This window comes from Natrix helvetica (assembly GCF_964273705.1).
Source record: "Natrix helvetica genome assembly, chromosome: 1".
Classification (NCBI taxonomy): domain Eukaryota; kingdom Metazoa; phylum Chordata; class Lepidosauria; order Squamata; family Natricidae; genus Natrix; species Natrix helvetica.
Window position 1 is genome coordinate 238,074,472 of NC_138548.1, and position 16,887 is coordinate 238,091,358.

A 16,887-nucleotide genomic window follows, 5' to 3' on the forward strand; every position below is an offset into this window, starting at 1 on the left:
AAGAAAAAAGTTTGTTAGTGCTAATTAGAGTCTGGTTTGTCTTTTCGTGAACTCCAAACAACCTTTTTGCTTAAATGTTACGCCCCTTCTGACATCAGATCTCATTTTAATTAACATGTGTGATATGATGGGATGCAAATATGTAACATGTACCTGATTTCCTATGCAAAGGGGAGGTGACTTTTATACTGTTCAATCAACTTTCCTCTTGCATTTTCTTGGTTGTGTTAACTATAAAAAGGAATGTAAGATGGGTCTCGGGGTTCTCCCTTTCCATAGGGAGATCCCACTTTATCAGGGTGCCCTAATAGATTGCTTTTAAATGATCTTCCGACTCTGTTGCTTTTTTGGGGGAAGAGAAACTGAGGCAGAATCTAGGACCAGATTTGGCTATCAACAGTGAACAACTTCCAGTGTCCTTATTGTTGCCTTAACTACTTCCCTTTGCCAAAAGGGAAAGGGTGGGTCCTGTCAATCAGGGAGACAACCATGTAGCTTTTGTACTCGTGATATCTCTGTAACACTCTTGCCACACCTGGTCACACATTTGTGTGTGACTTGCTCTATTTTTACCACAATATTAAAAAATGTTTGAACAACTTGCAAGAATAAATAGGTGAGGTTACTGGAACACCAAGGAATCGTGTCCCATTCCTCTGCTGTCAGTTAAACATAGCACCTGGAAATAGTTCTGCAATTTTTATATAGAATGCAGAGAGAGCAGGCTTTGCTAAAAAACAACAACAACAATGTTTGTGTGTGTGTGTGTGTTTAAGATCAACAGGTGCCAGTGCCCTTGCTTCCTTGTTCCCTCGATTTCTACTTAAGCATCCAATCGCAAGAAGGCAGGATTTTTCCCTGCCAATCAGACGCACTCCCCACTGAGAATCCTGCTTCCTCTACTTGCAGGCTGAGAAATAAATGGCATAAATTTCTCAGGAGCTGTCTGGGAGAAGAAGAGGAGATCAATAGAGACCTGCTCACTGTGGTTGTTTGATTCTCTCCCTGCCAATGCAATCAAGACGCTGGAGACAATAGATGCCAACACAGTGAATGGCATCACACATTCAATCAAGAAGAGATGTGAAATTGATACAGCAGGCCACAGCATCACATTCTGGAATAACCAGTTTACACACAGACACAAGGACACCAAGACACACCCAGACACACACACGTGAACAGATACACAAACTCTGGAAAATGGCGAGTTCTCTCAATGGCAGCTTCTGTCTGTGGAAGCTAATTTGTCAAATTATGTTACAAAAGGGTTAAACCAGACAGATCAGAGAGGAATCGAAATGTTTGATTGGCAAGCGTGGTTTAAATCTTTTACTTCATTCACTTTGCTTGCAGTGAGAGAATCAGAGAAGGAAAAAGAATAAGGGGTGTGTGTGTGTCTATTTTCATTCATTCATGTATTCATTTGACTATTTCTGGGTGGCTCCAAATGTAGAAATTAAAGCAGGCTGTGCTGCCATCATCATAAAAGGCTGGTGCTACTAATATAATGCAAAGGAGAATGAGGGGTTTTCCAAACATTTTTAGAACAGATCTCCAGCAAAAGGGAGTGACTGAATACGTTTTGTGTGTGTGTGTGTGGGGGGGATATTATACACCTGTTTCGGTATCACTTTTTCCATTCCGAATAAATCTCTCTTTTAAAAAAATCTTGATTTTGTTTGGCAATACAAGGGCTCTGATATTTTTTTCCCATAGATATGTGGCCTAGCTACTGTATGAAAACAGAGTAGATGGGGAAACTATGGAAAATCAAAATAAACTCTAGATTCTGTAGACATTTTACTCCTGCTTTGCCTTTTTTATTATTATTCCTTTAATAGAGTGTGTATGTGCTTGCATGCATGCATGCATGCCTTCAAGTGAGCTTTTGACTCCTGGAGACTGCTTGTACTAGTCCCTGGAGTTTCCTTGGCAAGATCTTAGACGTGGTTTGCAATTGCCGGCTTTCCAGGGCTGAGACAGGATGACTGGTCCAGCTGGGTTTGTGCCTGAGGCTAGACTACGACTTATGGTTTCTGTGTTTCTAGACGGGTGCCTTAACCACTACATTAAACTGACTCTCTTACTTTAGTAGTAGAATGGATAACAAACATTCTCATATGAGAAGTTAAAAGTGGCTTCCGATATTCCTTTTTCTTGCATTTATCCTGGGACAGACAAGTTGATGTTCATCTCTGGATCGAAACAAAACAATGTAGTGAATTAGAGAAGGAGAGAGAGAGAGGGGGAAAAAAAGAGAGAGACACTTTCCTTTTTGCTGACTCAACATCCTAACCTGTCTCTGATATCATCGGACATCCATGTGACAATGTACGAGTAAATTCTTCATGCATAAAAATCTTCAAGCTTTTTTTTAAAAATGTGTTTGTTTAGGTCAATTACCCAGATAAAATCCTAAATCAGCTGCTTCCAGCTCCTTGAGAATTGAATGGAGTAGACTAGGATGTATACATATATTTGTGCAGCCCCATCTATACAAGGGTTAGGTCAGTGGTGGGATTCAATTTTTTTTACTACCGGTTCTGTGGGTATGGCATGGTGGGCATGGCAGAGGAAGGATATTGTAAATCTGCATTCCCACTTTACTCCAGGGGAAGGATACTGCAAAATCCCCATTCCCTCCCGATCAGCTGGGACTCGGGAGGCAGAGAATAGATGGGGGCGGGGCCAGTCAGAAGTGGTATTTACCGGTTCTCCAAACTACTCAAAATTTCCGCTACCGGTTCTCCAGAACTGGTCAGAACCTGCTGAATACCACCTCTGGGTCAGGTGCAAGGATAGAACTCATCCAGGCTGGCCTTTTTCATACTCAATCACAATAGCTACACAAAATCCTATCAAAGCTATATGGATAGGAAAATTCTCAGTCCCCAGATAAAATTGTCCTTAGAGCTTCTGCCTATCATATCCATGTTTTGCCCCAGAGAAAGATTACAGCTCCTCAGCTCTTATATGCAAGGCACCTTGTGCAAAGCAGAAGGATTCCCCATGACATATATGCATGGGGAACCTCTCAAGAGTGAAGGGGACACATGTCCAAGAAGGATCTGGGACTGAGGAGATGAAACTGACATCAGTGTCCTGGTCTCACAGTTTGTGGTGTCAATCACAATGAACATGGAGATTGATATTTCCTAGGTTTGGTGGGCCCCAGGATTAGCATTTCAGAGCTCCCTTTTACATAGATCTTGCTCTATAACTGGGTCCTCTCCAAACCTCTTCATCAGCGGTGTCAAACTCAAGACCTGGAGGCTGGATCCAGCCCACGGGGTGCTTAGATCTGACCCACAGGACCATCCTGGAAACAGCTCATTTTCCCTGTCAGATCTCTTGGGCTACCAAAGGCATCCCTGACATGAGTGACATAGAGCTGGTCACCCCCACCCCGTTTCCCCAAGGTAAAACACAATGCTGATGCAGCCCTCAATGAAATCGGGTTTGACACCCCTGCTCTACATGGTGCAGGGAGATCAACAGAGAGGTTATTTGTTTGTGTAGGCCTTGAAAAACACCTCATTGTCTGCACTCACCAACTTTTAGATGGGACACTAAATTGAATCAGGCCCTCTCTCTTTTCTTCTGGAAATACATACGATACTACTTTTCAGTTCTACAGCACAACTATCGGCTTTGTTCCAAAATCTATTTGGGGATGTTTATATTTCTTTTCTTTATCTTTTCAAAAATCTTCTGATGTACCACCAGCTTATTAGGAAATAGAGATGTCACTAACTCCTCACACATGAGGAATTTTGAATTCAGGAGAAATTCAAAAGGATTTTTTCCCAGACCTGCCCTGAGTAGAAAACATCACACTCTGGGGATGATAATAGCAACCAATGTCATGCATTAGCTGCTTATAGTTGGTGATTATGAGCCCCTGTTCTGGGCCTCTTGAGGATCATACTCTACCCTCTCTATGTCCACAACAGAGGGTGATTACTCATGAGTAAACTGTACTTGCGTTCCATTTGCAAGTATATCCTTGCTCGTTCCATCATCTACTGTATCTTCAGAGCATTTTCATGTGGCTAGCTTTACAGATGAATATCCTCCTTCCCCCTATCTCCCCAAATAGCAATCACTATTTTTCCCCAATAAAAATCAGTTCTACCCAGCAAAACAGTTCTCATTGCTACAGCCCAAGCGCAGCATATCCAACCCCAGAGAGGGCTTGCTTTGCCGAACCACAGATCTTTGCCATTTTCAGACAAGTTTGTTTTGTACCAAGTGAAAGTGATTTGGTCTACAATCTCATTTTTTGCCATAATTCACTGATGGTGACACCCAGTGGTAATAGAAGGGTCTGAGTTCCCTGGATTTTATAGTTCCATTCAGCTGCATTTCTCTTTCGTCGTCAGCATAAATTCAGTGACTATTTTTTGGGTGTGTGTGCAGATTTTTCCCAATGAATTGCCTTTCAATAAAATGTTTTATATTCTGAACCGTGCTTATGGAGTTTGGGAAGTGTCTGGAAAAGGCAGCTTAAGTAAGGGTGGGTATTTTGTGGAGAACAACACAGTGTCATGTCGGCAAGGTCATTGTCAGGCCTGCAGCTATCTTTTCTTTTGGATCTTTGGCCTGCCACACTTTCTATTATTCTCCTATGCATTTTCTATTGTGGGAAAATGGGAGGAGGGATTGTACAGAGTTAGGTGATATGTAGCCATAACGAAATTCTTTCTAGAAAGCCAAGGTCATCCTTTGTCACTGCACCTCTGTACCTGACCGGAACTGGATGGGTGGAACTGCCAGCCAGCATGGCAGTGGGAGATTGGACCATGTGATGGACTTGTAGGTGTGGGGGCAAGATCTTGAACTTTCAACTAGGTGGGGAAAACTGGGAAGCTTTCAAATTCACGTTTTCCTAGATGTGCCAACATGGCTCTCTTAATAAATTGGAACTTTGAGGAATGTGTTGCCTCGGACTCTGATTTACTTTTGGGTGCTATTTGGAACCCTGACATTCGTGTTATGACAGCTTCTGAGTGAAATGGTTTTAGGGATCTTGTTGACATGACCCTAATGGTATATCACAAACCCAGTTCATGGGGATAGCACACAGAATGGACAGCCATTTATCCGAAAGGGTACAGGTAATCCTTGACTTACAACAGTTCATTTAGGGACTGTTCAAAGTTACAACAGCACTGGAGAAAGTCACTTACAACCATTGCAGCATCCCTATGGTCATGTGATCAAAATACAGATGCTAGGCACCTAGTTCATATTTATGATGGTTGCAGTGTCCCATGGTCATGTGATTACCTTTTGTAACCTTCTGACAAGCAAAGTCAATGGAGAAGCCAGAATTCACTTAACAACCATGTTACTAACTTAACAACTGCAGTAATTTACTTAACAACTGTGGCAAGGAAGGTCCTAAAATGGGACAAAACTCACTTAACCAATGTTATAATAATAATAATAATAAATTTTATTTGATTAGCCGCAACCCTCTCCCGAAGGACTCGGGGCGGCGTACAATCAAAAGGATAAAATACACATAGGACACACATACATACGAAAAAACAAGGACAATTACATTTATGCATGAAGGAGGGTAGACTTGTAAGTGAAGGACAATAAACACAGCTAAAAACACAATTAAAACACAGTTTAAAATCCCCTTAAATAAAATTGCTAAATTAAAAACCCCTCAGGAGCGTGACGAAGTTATGGTTGAGCCAGGCCAGATATTTGAAAGAGGTGGGTCTTGAGTTTAACACGGAAGGAGCGGAGGTCTGTAGTGGTCCTAATATCCGGGGGGAGGTCATTCCACAGGGCTGGGCCCGCCACCGAGAAGGCTCTGCTCCTAGGCGCCGCCCCATGGCATTGTCTAGTGGACGGCACCTGGAGAAGTCCCTCTCTGTGCGAGCGAATAGGTCGTAGGGATGTGTGGGGCAGAATACGGTCCCGCAGGTAACTAGGTTCTGAGCCATGGAGCGCTTTAAAGATCGTGATCAAAACCTTGAAACGCACTCGATAGACCACAGGAAGCCAGTGCAGCTCGCGCAGGTGTGGTGTCACATGGGAGTACCTGGTGCTCCCCATAATCACCCGCGCGGCCGCATTCTGGACCAACTGTAGTCTCCGAGTGCATTTCAAGGGAAGCCCCATGTAGAGAGCCCCATGTTTCACTTAGCAACAGAAATTTGGAATTCAATACTGGCTGTAAGTCGAGGACTACCTGTATAGGATTTCCTGCTTGAGTAGGGGGGTTGGACTAGAAGACCACCAAGGTCCCTTCTAACTCTATTATTCTGCTCTGTCTGTTAAAAGATCATCTTTGGGTTTGCCTTAAAGGATCAGGGCTAAGCTAGAGGAGAGGATGATGTTGGAACTGCTCTGAGAGATGGCAAAAAGGTTTGTGTGAACAAATTATTGGCTATTTCCCCATCCCTGGCACTATGGGCGAAGCGAAGGGGTAGCACTAAAGTTACGGTAGAACACCACTTCTGAGTACCTCTAAGAAGATTATAACTACAGGACTGAACTGCCATACACCAAACACAGAAAATGATATCTAACTGGGGCACCAATTATTGAAGATGTTGGCCCTATATTTCAAGGGTGCTGAGAGGTACAATTTGGGCCCTCCATCTGACCACAGCTTTGAAGAGAGCAGCAATATGTTCAATGCTGCCACACTAGGAGTCATAGCTAGAACATTGAAAAATGTTTTTAAAAGAGGGAGTATTAACTATTAAATTGTGAACTTTCTCACGTATAAACTAACATCCTCAGGACAACTCATAAACCACTGGCAGTAAGGGATTCTGCCTTCTTTCTTGGCAGCCTGATTTTTATTGCCTTTGTGTCTTCAGCCAGTTTGAATTGAGAGGGACACCACTCAGAAAAGCAAACAGGAGGGTCCCCTCAGGGACTTAACCACATGGCAAATACCACAGGGCCAAACAGGAACAGCATTCCAGCAGAATCTCACATTCCTTTCTACAATTCCTTGAAATATGGTGACTGAGAGGTTGGACATAGAATAGAATAACTGAGTTGGAAGGAACCTTGGAGGTCTTCTAGTCCAACTCCCTGCTTAGGCAGCAAACCCTACACCACTTCAGACAAATGGTTATCTAACATCTTCTTGAAACCTTCCAAGGTTGGAGCATTCACAACTTCTGGAGGCAAGTTGTTCCACTGATTAATTGTTGTGTCAGGAAATTTCTCCTCAGTTCTAAGTTGCTTCTCGCCTTGATTAGTTTCCACCCATTGCTTCTTGTACTGCCCTCAGTTCAGAGGTGGTATTGAGACAGTTCGGACCAGTTCAGGTGAAGCGGTAGTGGCGACCTGTGGGTGGGCCCGTCCACCCGCCTGGGTGCAATCCCGTCCTATATCGTTGTGTTTTTGATGCCGCATGCATGTCTGAACAGCATGTGCAAGCAAACTGCCGTGTTTTGTGATGCCGTATGCATGCACGGATGGTGTGTGCGTGAGCAGAACAAGCGTGTGCATGCGCACACTCACATTTCCGGTACTGGGTGAACCGGTAGTAACAGTGAGTGAATCCCACCTCTGCCCCAGGTGCTTTGGAAAATAGCTTGATTCCCTCTTCTTTGTGGCAGCCCCTGAGATATTGGAACACTGCTATCATGTTGCCCCTAGTCCTTCTTTCTATTAAACTAGACTTACCCAGTTCCTGCAACCGTTCTTCATATGTTTTAGTCTCCAGTCCCCTAATCATCTTTGTTGCTCTTCTCTGCACTCTTTCCAGAAAACACACCAAAAAGATAGCTCCTGAACTCCATTATGCAGTTCAATATAGCTATTCTTGGTGCCCCAGCATGACACTATTTCAGAAATATTATTTCCCAAAGATGCCCAGTGTCGATGCCAGTGCTGTTTCGGTTTTGCATCTAATCGCTGGTTTCAAAGTGGATAGGTTGGGTGTATTTGTGGTGTGTGTGTGTGTGTGTGTGTATGTGTGTGTATTTCAACCCTTGATGAACAATGTTGGGTGGGATGAGCAGAATTCAGGCTGAGGAGCAAGGGGAGACAGAATTGCAGTCCAGGTGAGTGGAGGCCTTGATGTGTGCTTACAACATTGACAAAAGGAAAGACCTCACTGAATCCACTTGCTCACACATTTTTCCATAGTGTTATTTTACTTTTTATGAATGAGGCAGGGAGAAATCATGCTACCTCTTTCTGAAGCTTTTCCAGGTGGCTTCTGAAGCCACCCCAGAGATTAAGTCAAAACAGAAGCAATATTCATGAGAGATAGAAAGAGGTGGTGTGTGTGTGTAGAGAAAATCCATTAGAAATTGTACCAGGGAGACAGTGAACAACCTGTGATGGATGAGAGTCATAAATTATCTCTAGGATGACACTCTTTGATTAAGCTAAGTGCCAACTACGGCACCTGTATCTTATTTATTTATTATTATTTTAAAAGAAAAAAAATTAATATCCTTATCACGAATTGGAGCGCTTCTTCCAAGAAAACCTTTCTCTAAATTAAAAAAAGGAAAAGGAGAAGAATGTCGTTGGGTGTGTCTTTGAAGAAAAGTAGAAGGCAAATTGCCATGGCCATCTTGGCTTGAGGCAATCCCTTTGCGCTGCATTTGTAGCCTCCAATCTTCCCCCAACATTGATTGACAGTGTGAGATTGCAGTGAGCATAAATTCCACTGGAATCTCCTAGACCCGTGATGGTGAACAGGTGGCATGTGGAGCCATCTCTGAGGGCACACGAACCATTGCCCTAGGTCAGATACAGTGTGCATGCGCCCACTGGCCAATTGATTTTCGGCCTTCGAAGGGCCTCTGAAGACCATTTTCACCCTCCCCAGGCTTCAGGAAAGGCTCCAAAGTCTGGGGAGGGTGAAAAACAGGCCTACTGAGTATACCTACAGGCCATTTCCAGCCTCCGGAGGCTTCAGTGAGACCTGCTAGGCCCAAAACAGACCAGGGGGGGGTGTCGTGCATGCATGCACGGAGGGGGCAGAGCAGTGGGGGGGGGGTGTTTCATGTATGCCTGCACAGGGAACATTGGGGGCATTGAATTATGGGTATGAGTACGGCTGTTAGATACTTATGCCAACTACAGTGGTTTCCACCAAAGTCCTCTGTTCTGGCGGGAACAGAGGTTTAATCCTATTGGTTGAAGGGTCTGACAGCTCCCTATAAAAGGGCTGCTGTCAGACACAACCTTTGCTGGATTATTCCTACTTGTTGTGTTATAATAAAGAGCTGTTGTTACCATTAAGCCTGTGTGTGCCTATCCATTACCCAATCTAACACTGGTGATGAGGGTGGGATTGGAAGGCAACTAGGTGAACCAAAAAAGAGCGTAGCAATCCAGCAAGTACATCTAACCCGGAGTTCAGCGCGGCTTTGAGCAGCCATTTTTGAGTGGCAAACTCAAATCGCCCTCAGAACACAAAATGGCCATGCACGCCCCACTGACTCCGTATGACCCAGTCACCGAGCACTGAGATTCGTACATGCTACGATTTGACTGCTTCCTCAAGGCAAACGACCTCATGGGCCTTTCTGAAGAAGAACATGTTCCTCGGGTACTGTGGCCGAGAAGTGTTCGAGATGGCTTAAAGATTCCAAAGGTGATCTTCAGGGAAGGAAAGTGGACTAAGGTATCATGGGAGGGGGAGCCTGAGGGTGTGGGGGTCATCAGGGTGGGAAGCAAAGCACAGGCTCACTCAGGGGGTGGGGAAGACTCCAGGAGGCTGGGCCAGGCCACCTGTGAGCTGGGGAGGTGCTACAGGCCTTGCTGGGCTGCCCCCACTCTGTGCTCCACTTAAAGCCACAATGGAAAGAGCAGGGATTGTGGACATTAAGCAAGGCAAATATTTGGGCGCTTCACTTAATGACTGCCACGGCTCATGTAACTCTGGGTTCAATTCTGATCATAAGTTGAGGACTACTTAAGCTATTTACATTAATACTAAACCTCAACATTAATACTAAAATGCTGTGTGAATTACAGGTAGCCTTCCACTTACGACCACAACTGAGTCCAAAATTTATGTTGCTAAGTGGGAAACTTATTTAGTGAGTTTTGTCCCATTTCATGACGTTTCTTGTTGCCACATTTGTTAAGTGAATTGCTGCAGTTGTTAAATTAGTAACCCGGATGTTAAGTGAATCCGGCTTCCCCATTCACTTTACTCCAGTGGTGGGTTCCTACCCATTTGGACTGGTTCAGCCGAACCAGTAGTAGCTTGTGGCCTGGGACGCTGGAACCGGCAGTGACCCAGGCCTACCATGCCCCCAAACTGGTTCTCCCTTATTTTTTGCTTCTGTGCATGCACGGAACAATTTTAGTTGTACTGTGCATGCGCGCATAGTGTGCATCAAGCATGCGAGCACTCAATGCGTCCCTGAATGAACCAGCAGTAGCCTCCGCCGGACCCCACCCTTGCTTTGCTCATCAGAATGTGGCAATAGATGATCACATGATCCCGGGACACAGCAACCGTCATAACGGTAAGTCAATTGTCAACCATCTGAATGTAAATCACATGACCATAGGGATGCTGCAACCATTGTAAGTCTTTAAAATGGTCATAACTCCCTTTTTTCAGTGCTGTGGTAACTGTCAGGTCTGTAGTTATATTCTTTTTAGGATCTTTGGCCTGCCACACTTTCTTATAATTTTCTATGCTGTTTCAATAGTGTAGTAGTTGGGAGGGGGGAATAGAAAGGAGTAGGATTGTGGAATGTATGTTGACATTCTTTTATAGAAGCTCAAGGTCGTCTTTTGTCTCCGCATCTCGACACCTGGCCGGAAGAAGATGGGTGTACATGCCAGCGTGGAAGATGATGATTGGAACATGTGATGGATTTGTGGGTATGGGAATAGATCATGAACTTTCAACTGGGTGAACCCACAGGATGTAAATTCAGAGTTGGAATTTTTCCATAGCCGTGCTAAATTGCCTGTAAAATAAATTGGACCTTTAAGGATGTTTTGCCTTGGACAATGATTTATTTCTGCATGGTATTTAGAACCCTAACAGTAACTTTGAATTGTCATGAAATGTACTGTTGTAAGTTGAAGATTACCTGTACTTGGGTGCAACACCTATTTGCTTGTTAATTTATTGAACCCTAGAAGACTTCTGTCTATCCAAATAAATGAGCTGAAAGTTGGATTGCATAGTCACAGTCCAAACCATAGTTACAACTGGTCCTCTGAATCCCTTCTTAAAACCTGCCATTTCTAGTTTCATTCCTCTTCTGAAACAAAGTTCAGAATAATAATGGCATCTGTTTGAAATTAGCATTAAAATGTAGGTTATGGACAACTGTTTTCATCTGCCTCTGTTCTCTCCGTTTCTCTCTATGAAAATTCCTGTGTGTCTGATGGAATAGCATTTAAGAAAGAATAAAGAGACACCAGACTCAGTGGATTTTGCATGTACATAAACATTAATTTAGGATTATGCTACAAAATGGTTGAGTATATGGCAATACCGGCAAAAGAAACAACAGCTTGTGTGCATTTAAGCACTGAAATATGGGCTCTGGACAGCCATCAACTCTGCATGGTTTGGGGCCAAATGGACAGAAGTGCTCCTTTGAGGGGATGTGACCTTGATTTGTAACACTCTCCTGGGCCCATATGGGGAAAAAATTATAGTCTTCTCCGTCCTTCTTCTGAATGTTCTTTTTCCCCCCTTAAGATAACACCTTTCAAACATTGAAAAGTGCTACAATTTAAAGTAAAATCAAACTGAAACATATGTGGGCAGGAAGATGGCAGCCACAATACTTGCCTTTTGACCAAGTTGAACCTGTTGGAGTTGGATGACTAACGCCATTTGCCTGCATCTCTTGATAGGCCGAGGTGTGTTTCATACAAGTCTCATCATTCACATCCCCTCCCCGAAAGATATTTGTTCTCCAAGCAATGATTTCTGAAGCTCAAGAGTTCACTCGGCAGGCCATTAATTTCTCCTCTGCAAATGTCTTGCCTGTCAGAGCTGCTTATGAATTACACCTACTGGACTCCCTGTGGGTTTCCCCCTCCCTCCCATCATCACCATTGACCCGGCAATAATTCAAGTGCCAGAGGGGCGGAGAAGCAGCCCCAGAGGCAAAAGAGTAGACTCCTTCCTTGAACTTATGGCTTTAGCGTGCATTGGGAAATGGCCAAAACTATAAACACACATCACCGGGTCAAGAAAAAAAAAAACCCCTCTGAAAATGAGAAAGTGGTGTTTATTGGGGGGGGGGTGTGTTTGGTAAATTAGAATTTCTACTCAGGTGTCATCATAAATCTAGATTCTGCCTGCTGATTTTGGTGTACTTAGTCCTGATTAAGGGAATAATAACCATGGCACAAGGTTGCAGAGGATAACAGAATGTTCCCAATTAAATGATATATTAGATAACTCATTCCATATTGGCAATCCTTCTTTCTTACCATTGCTGCCCCTTTAGAATGGAGTATCTGGAGTAACAGAACAGAAAAGGCTGATTGAGTGGGAGAAGATTATACTAAAATAGGATAAAGTAACATATTGGGCATTTTAAAGGTAAAGGTTCCCCTCGCACATATGTGCTAGTTGTTCCTGATTCTAAAAGGGGATGCTCATCTCCGTTTCAAAGCCAAGGAGTCAGCACTGTCTGAAGACGTCTCCATGGTCATGTGGCCGGCATGACTAAACAGCAAAGGTGCACGGAGCGCTGTTACCTTCCCACCAAAGGTGGTTCCTATTTTTTCTACTTGCATTTTTTATGTGCTTTCGAACTGCTAGGTTGGCCGAAGCTTGGACAAGTAACGGGAGCTCGCTCTATTATGTGGCACTAGGGATTCGAACTGCCAAACTGCCCGCCTTTCTGATTGACAAGCTCAGCATCTTAGCCACTGTGTCTCTATTACTGTGCACTTTAGCATGCATCTATTGACCAGAACTAAATGTCTATTATCAGTTGTTGCCATCAGCGCTACAAATAAAAGTTCTGAGAGCTGAAGGTTATTAAAATTTGGTCTATTGGCCTATTATCGCTACTACTTCCTATGGAAGAAAACTAGGAAGAAAGATTAAATGCAATGGCTTTGCAACTATCTCCAAACCACAGACACATATGTTCCCTGACATGCAGTGATGCAGAGGTCTAACCCTAACCTTCGCTGCTTTTTGAAAAGGTTATGTTCAGCAGTCAAGAAATTGTCTTTTCCTGTAAATGTTGTGTTTGCCATTGGCCAAGGTCAGGAATGAGGCTTCCGAGCTGAAAATATTTCAGGTCCAATAGATCTCAAAATTCAGAAGCTTATTTATTAAGGTTGGTCAGTTTTTCAGGTTGAAAGAGAAAAAAGTTGCTCCAGAGTGGTCAAAGGCACACGGGTAGCACTTGTTTGCAACTTCTTAAGTCAAAGGTGCCTTTCTTGGGATGTCACTGCAACCCTAAAAGGGCAACTGGACAATCCTGATAAAAGATACAGATGGCTTAAAAAGCTCCAGGCAGATGCTGCCTTCTTGGCCTCATGTGCTCCAAAGCACTTTTTCGGTCTTCAAATTCATAGCTGGGTTATTTAGGATAAGCCAACACAAAAGGGAAAGAAAGTTTTAAATAATATCCTCTTTTTTGTAGTCCACCAAAGGTGCTATGCATGGGCAGGGCTGTCAATTTTGTTTGACAGAATTTCTTATTTTCTTGATTGCATACTGGATTAAACAACGCCCCATTAAAATTAATGTGCACTTTTTGCACTGTCTCTATTGCTTTCACGTTTTGGGAAACAGTTATCCCCTGTTACAAAATGCCAGTGTAGTATAGAGCCGTGATGGCAAACTTATGGCACGCGTGCCACAGGTGGCACATGGAGCCATTTGTTAGGGCATGCCAGGATTGCCCTGTCAGCTCCACCACACATTTGCATACTGGCCAGCTGACTTCGGCCTTCTTTCCCCAGCCATGTTTTGCCTCCGGAGGCTTCCCTGAAGACTCTGGAGGGTGAAAAACACCCCTACAGGCAACACTGACTCCTGAAGCCTCCAGAGGGCCTCCAGGGGGGCGGGGGAGGCTGTTTTCACCCTCTCCAGGCTCCTAGAAAGTCCCTGGAGCCTGAAGAGGGAGGGAAAAGCACACCAAAAGTGGAGGGCAGGGCGCTGGTCACACATACACGCACACAGGGGTCACACACGCATGCGCCCAGGAGTCACATGCATAGCATTATGGGTATGGCCACTCCCATGCATGACTGCCCTGCGCTCCCTCCGCTTTTGGCACACAATCCAAAAAAGGTTAGCCATCACTGGTATAGAGGATAAGGTTGCTGAACTAGAAGCACACAGGTAGCACTTGTTTGGAGATTCCCATGCTAGTTCTCTCTTAGACATAGACATTAGTGATTCAGATTGCCACAGAATGAAAAGTTATCTATACTGGATCTGGTAGATTGTGAACCATGATCTTCAATGAAGCTGACTTCATTCTGCAATGAATGACCTTCCTTCCTTCTTTCCACATGAATAAGGAAACTATAGTTACCAAGACTAGAACAAATCCAGAATTTAACATTAAGATTTAAAGCTGGGTTTTAAACCATAAATGGGATGCTAAGAATGGAAAGGAAAAAAAGGGTGACCTAAGTTAAAACATAAGCTTGTTAATAGAGATAGATATACATCTACATCTACATTCTACATATTTCTATATGTCTATATCTCTATCTCATCTATATATCTATATCTATATCTATATCTATATCTATCTATCTATCTATCTATCTATCTATCTATCTATCTATCTATCTATCTATCTATCTATCTATCTATCTATCTATCATATATAGCTCTCATCAGCTAGCCTAATATGCAATACAGCCCTGGTTCGATTCCCAGTAAGCGTATGGCTAGCTGATGAGAGCTAAATAGCTTGAAATAGATCTATACTAGTCTCCTTTATTTATTTATTTATCAGCACAAATGCTCTCTCTCTCTCTCTCTCTCTCTCTCTCTCTCTCTCTGTCTCTCTCTTGCATTTGTGAATCACATGTATCACATTGTAAAGTGTTTCAAAACATGGATTTCAGTATGTAAATGCATTCCAGTTTATGTATAGTTACAAAAGGTGTGAATTGAGCAAGTCGATATAAAAACATGAATTTTCTCTTTTTGCTCTCTCTCTTGTATTTTATCTCTATCTCCAGAAATAGCAATAGCACTTAGACTTATATACCATTCCATAGTGCTTTAAAGCACTCTCTGGGCAGTTTTCAACATCAGCCTTTTGCCCCAACTATCTGAGTCCTCATTTTACTAACCTCGGAAGGATGGAGGTCTGAGTCAATCTTGAGACACATCAGGGAGAAACCAGAAGCATCGCGACAAGACTACCTGGAAAAATAGGGGGCTCCGATGAGCTCCGTGAAAATCCAGCTGAAAAAACAGCTGTTGGAGGGTGTCTTTGGACCAAAACTGTCCTGTAGGGAACAGTGAAGAAGGAGCGGCATCTCAGGAGGAACTACAGGCAAGTTCCTTGTCAGGTCAAAGACAGCTCTTCAGACCAACGGCAGAGGCTGCAGCCATTTCTAAATGACCACTCTGAAGCTGGGGCAACTGGACTAAGTTTTTGTACAGAAGCAGTGTTGCAACGGAGTGTTGGAACTGGGTGAGTGATTGGCCAATTCACAAGTAAAATAAAACTTTGAATTTGGACATTAAAAGGTATCCCAGAGCTAAAATTAATGGCTAATTAGCATTCGGGAAATTTCATGGAGAGAGAAGGACAAAGTGGAGGCTAAAACACCAAAGCCCGAGAAGATTCTTGATTTTACAATTGGATTTGGAGAAATTAAAAATAATGAAAGGAAAGAACCCGGGGAAAGGTTTCTTTTTAAAAAAAATGGATTTAAAGTGTTTTTGACAGTTTTGACAATCAGCTGGTTTGAATGTATTATGGATTTGAAAGAGCCATCTGCTGTGGGAAGTGAGTATTGCAATACTTTGTGGAAGATAAAAGAGGAAGTGCAGCTGGGAAACTTGGTCTTGACTACTGGAAAAGATAACTTGGAACTGTGAGAACTTCTAAGGAGTGTTTTTTTTACATTGCTTGGTTCTGATTTTCTACAGCTGTGGAAGATAATAAATTTTTGACTTGGATTGGATTGGTCTAATATTAGAATTGGATATTAGAATCTGAAAATAAAAAGAGACTGTATGGACTTTAAGTTCTAATTAAATGTGATATAATTTAAAGGCCTTAAAAATTTGTTAAATTTGTTAAATTGGCAATATGGAGCTGTGGATGTATGATGAATTATTTGAGATGCTAAGAAACCTGTGTGAAACTTTAAAAGGCAATAAAAAGTCAGAAATCCAACCTAAGCACACAGAACATGAAATAGGAGAGAAGAAGGTGAAAGAGAGCATAAATGAAGAACAAAAAAAATAATACTGAAGGAAAAGGAACTCAAAGTAAAAAGCAGTTAGATGATTTCACTGGGATTTACTGTGGCACAAAAAGAGTAGACACAGGGGACATCCCTCAAAAAGGAATCAATCAAATAGTAAAGAGGGAGATAGTGGGAAGAGACTAAGACAGGGGTGTCCAAACTTGGGAACTTTAAGACTTGTGGACTTCAACTCCCAGAATTCCCCAGCCAGCCATGCTGGCTGGGGAATTCTGGGGGTTGAAGTCCACAAGTCTTAAAGTTCCCAAGTTTGGACACCCCTGGACTAAGAGAAGTCCTGGGGAGAACTACTCGAATAATAAAATTAAAAGTGAGAAAAATGATTCAGAAGAAAAGATACAATACGTGTAAAAAGAAAAAAAAAGAAAAAGAAGTTAAGAGAATGGAATAAAAGGAGAAAATTAACAAGAAGTGGAATCTTTGAAAGACCAAGATAAAATGGTTAAAGAGGGGAATGTTAGTAGA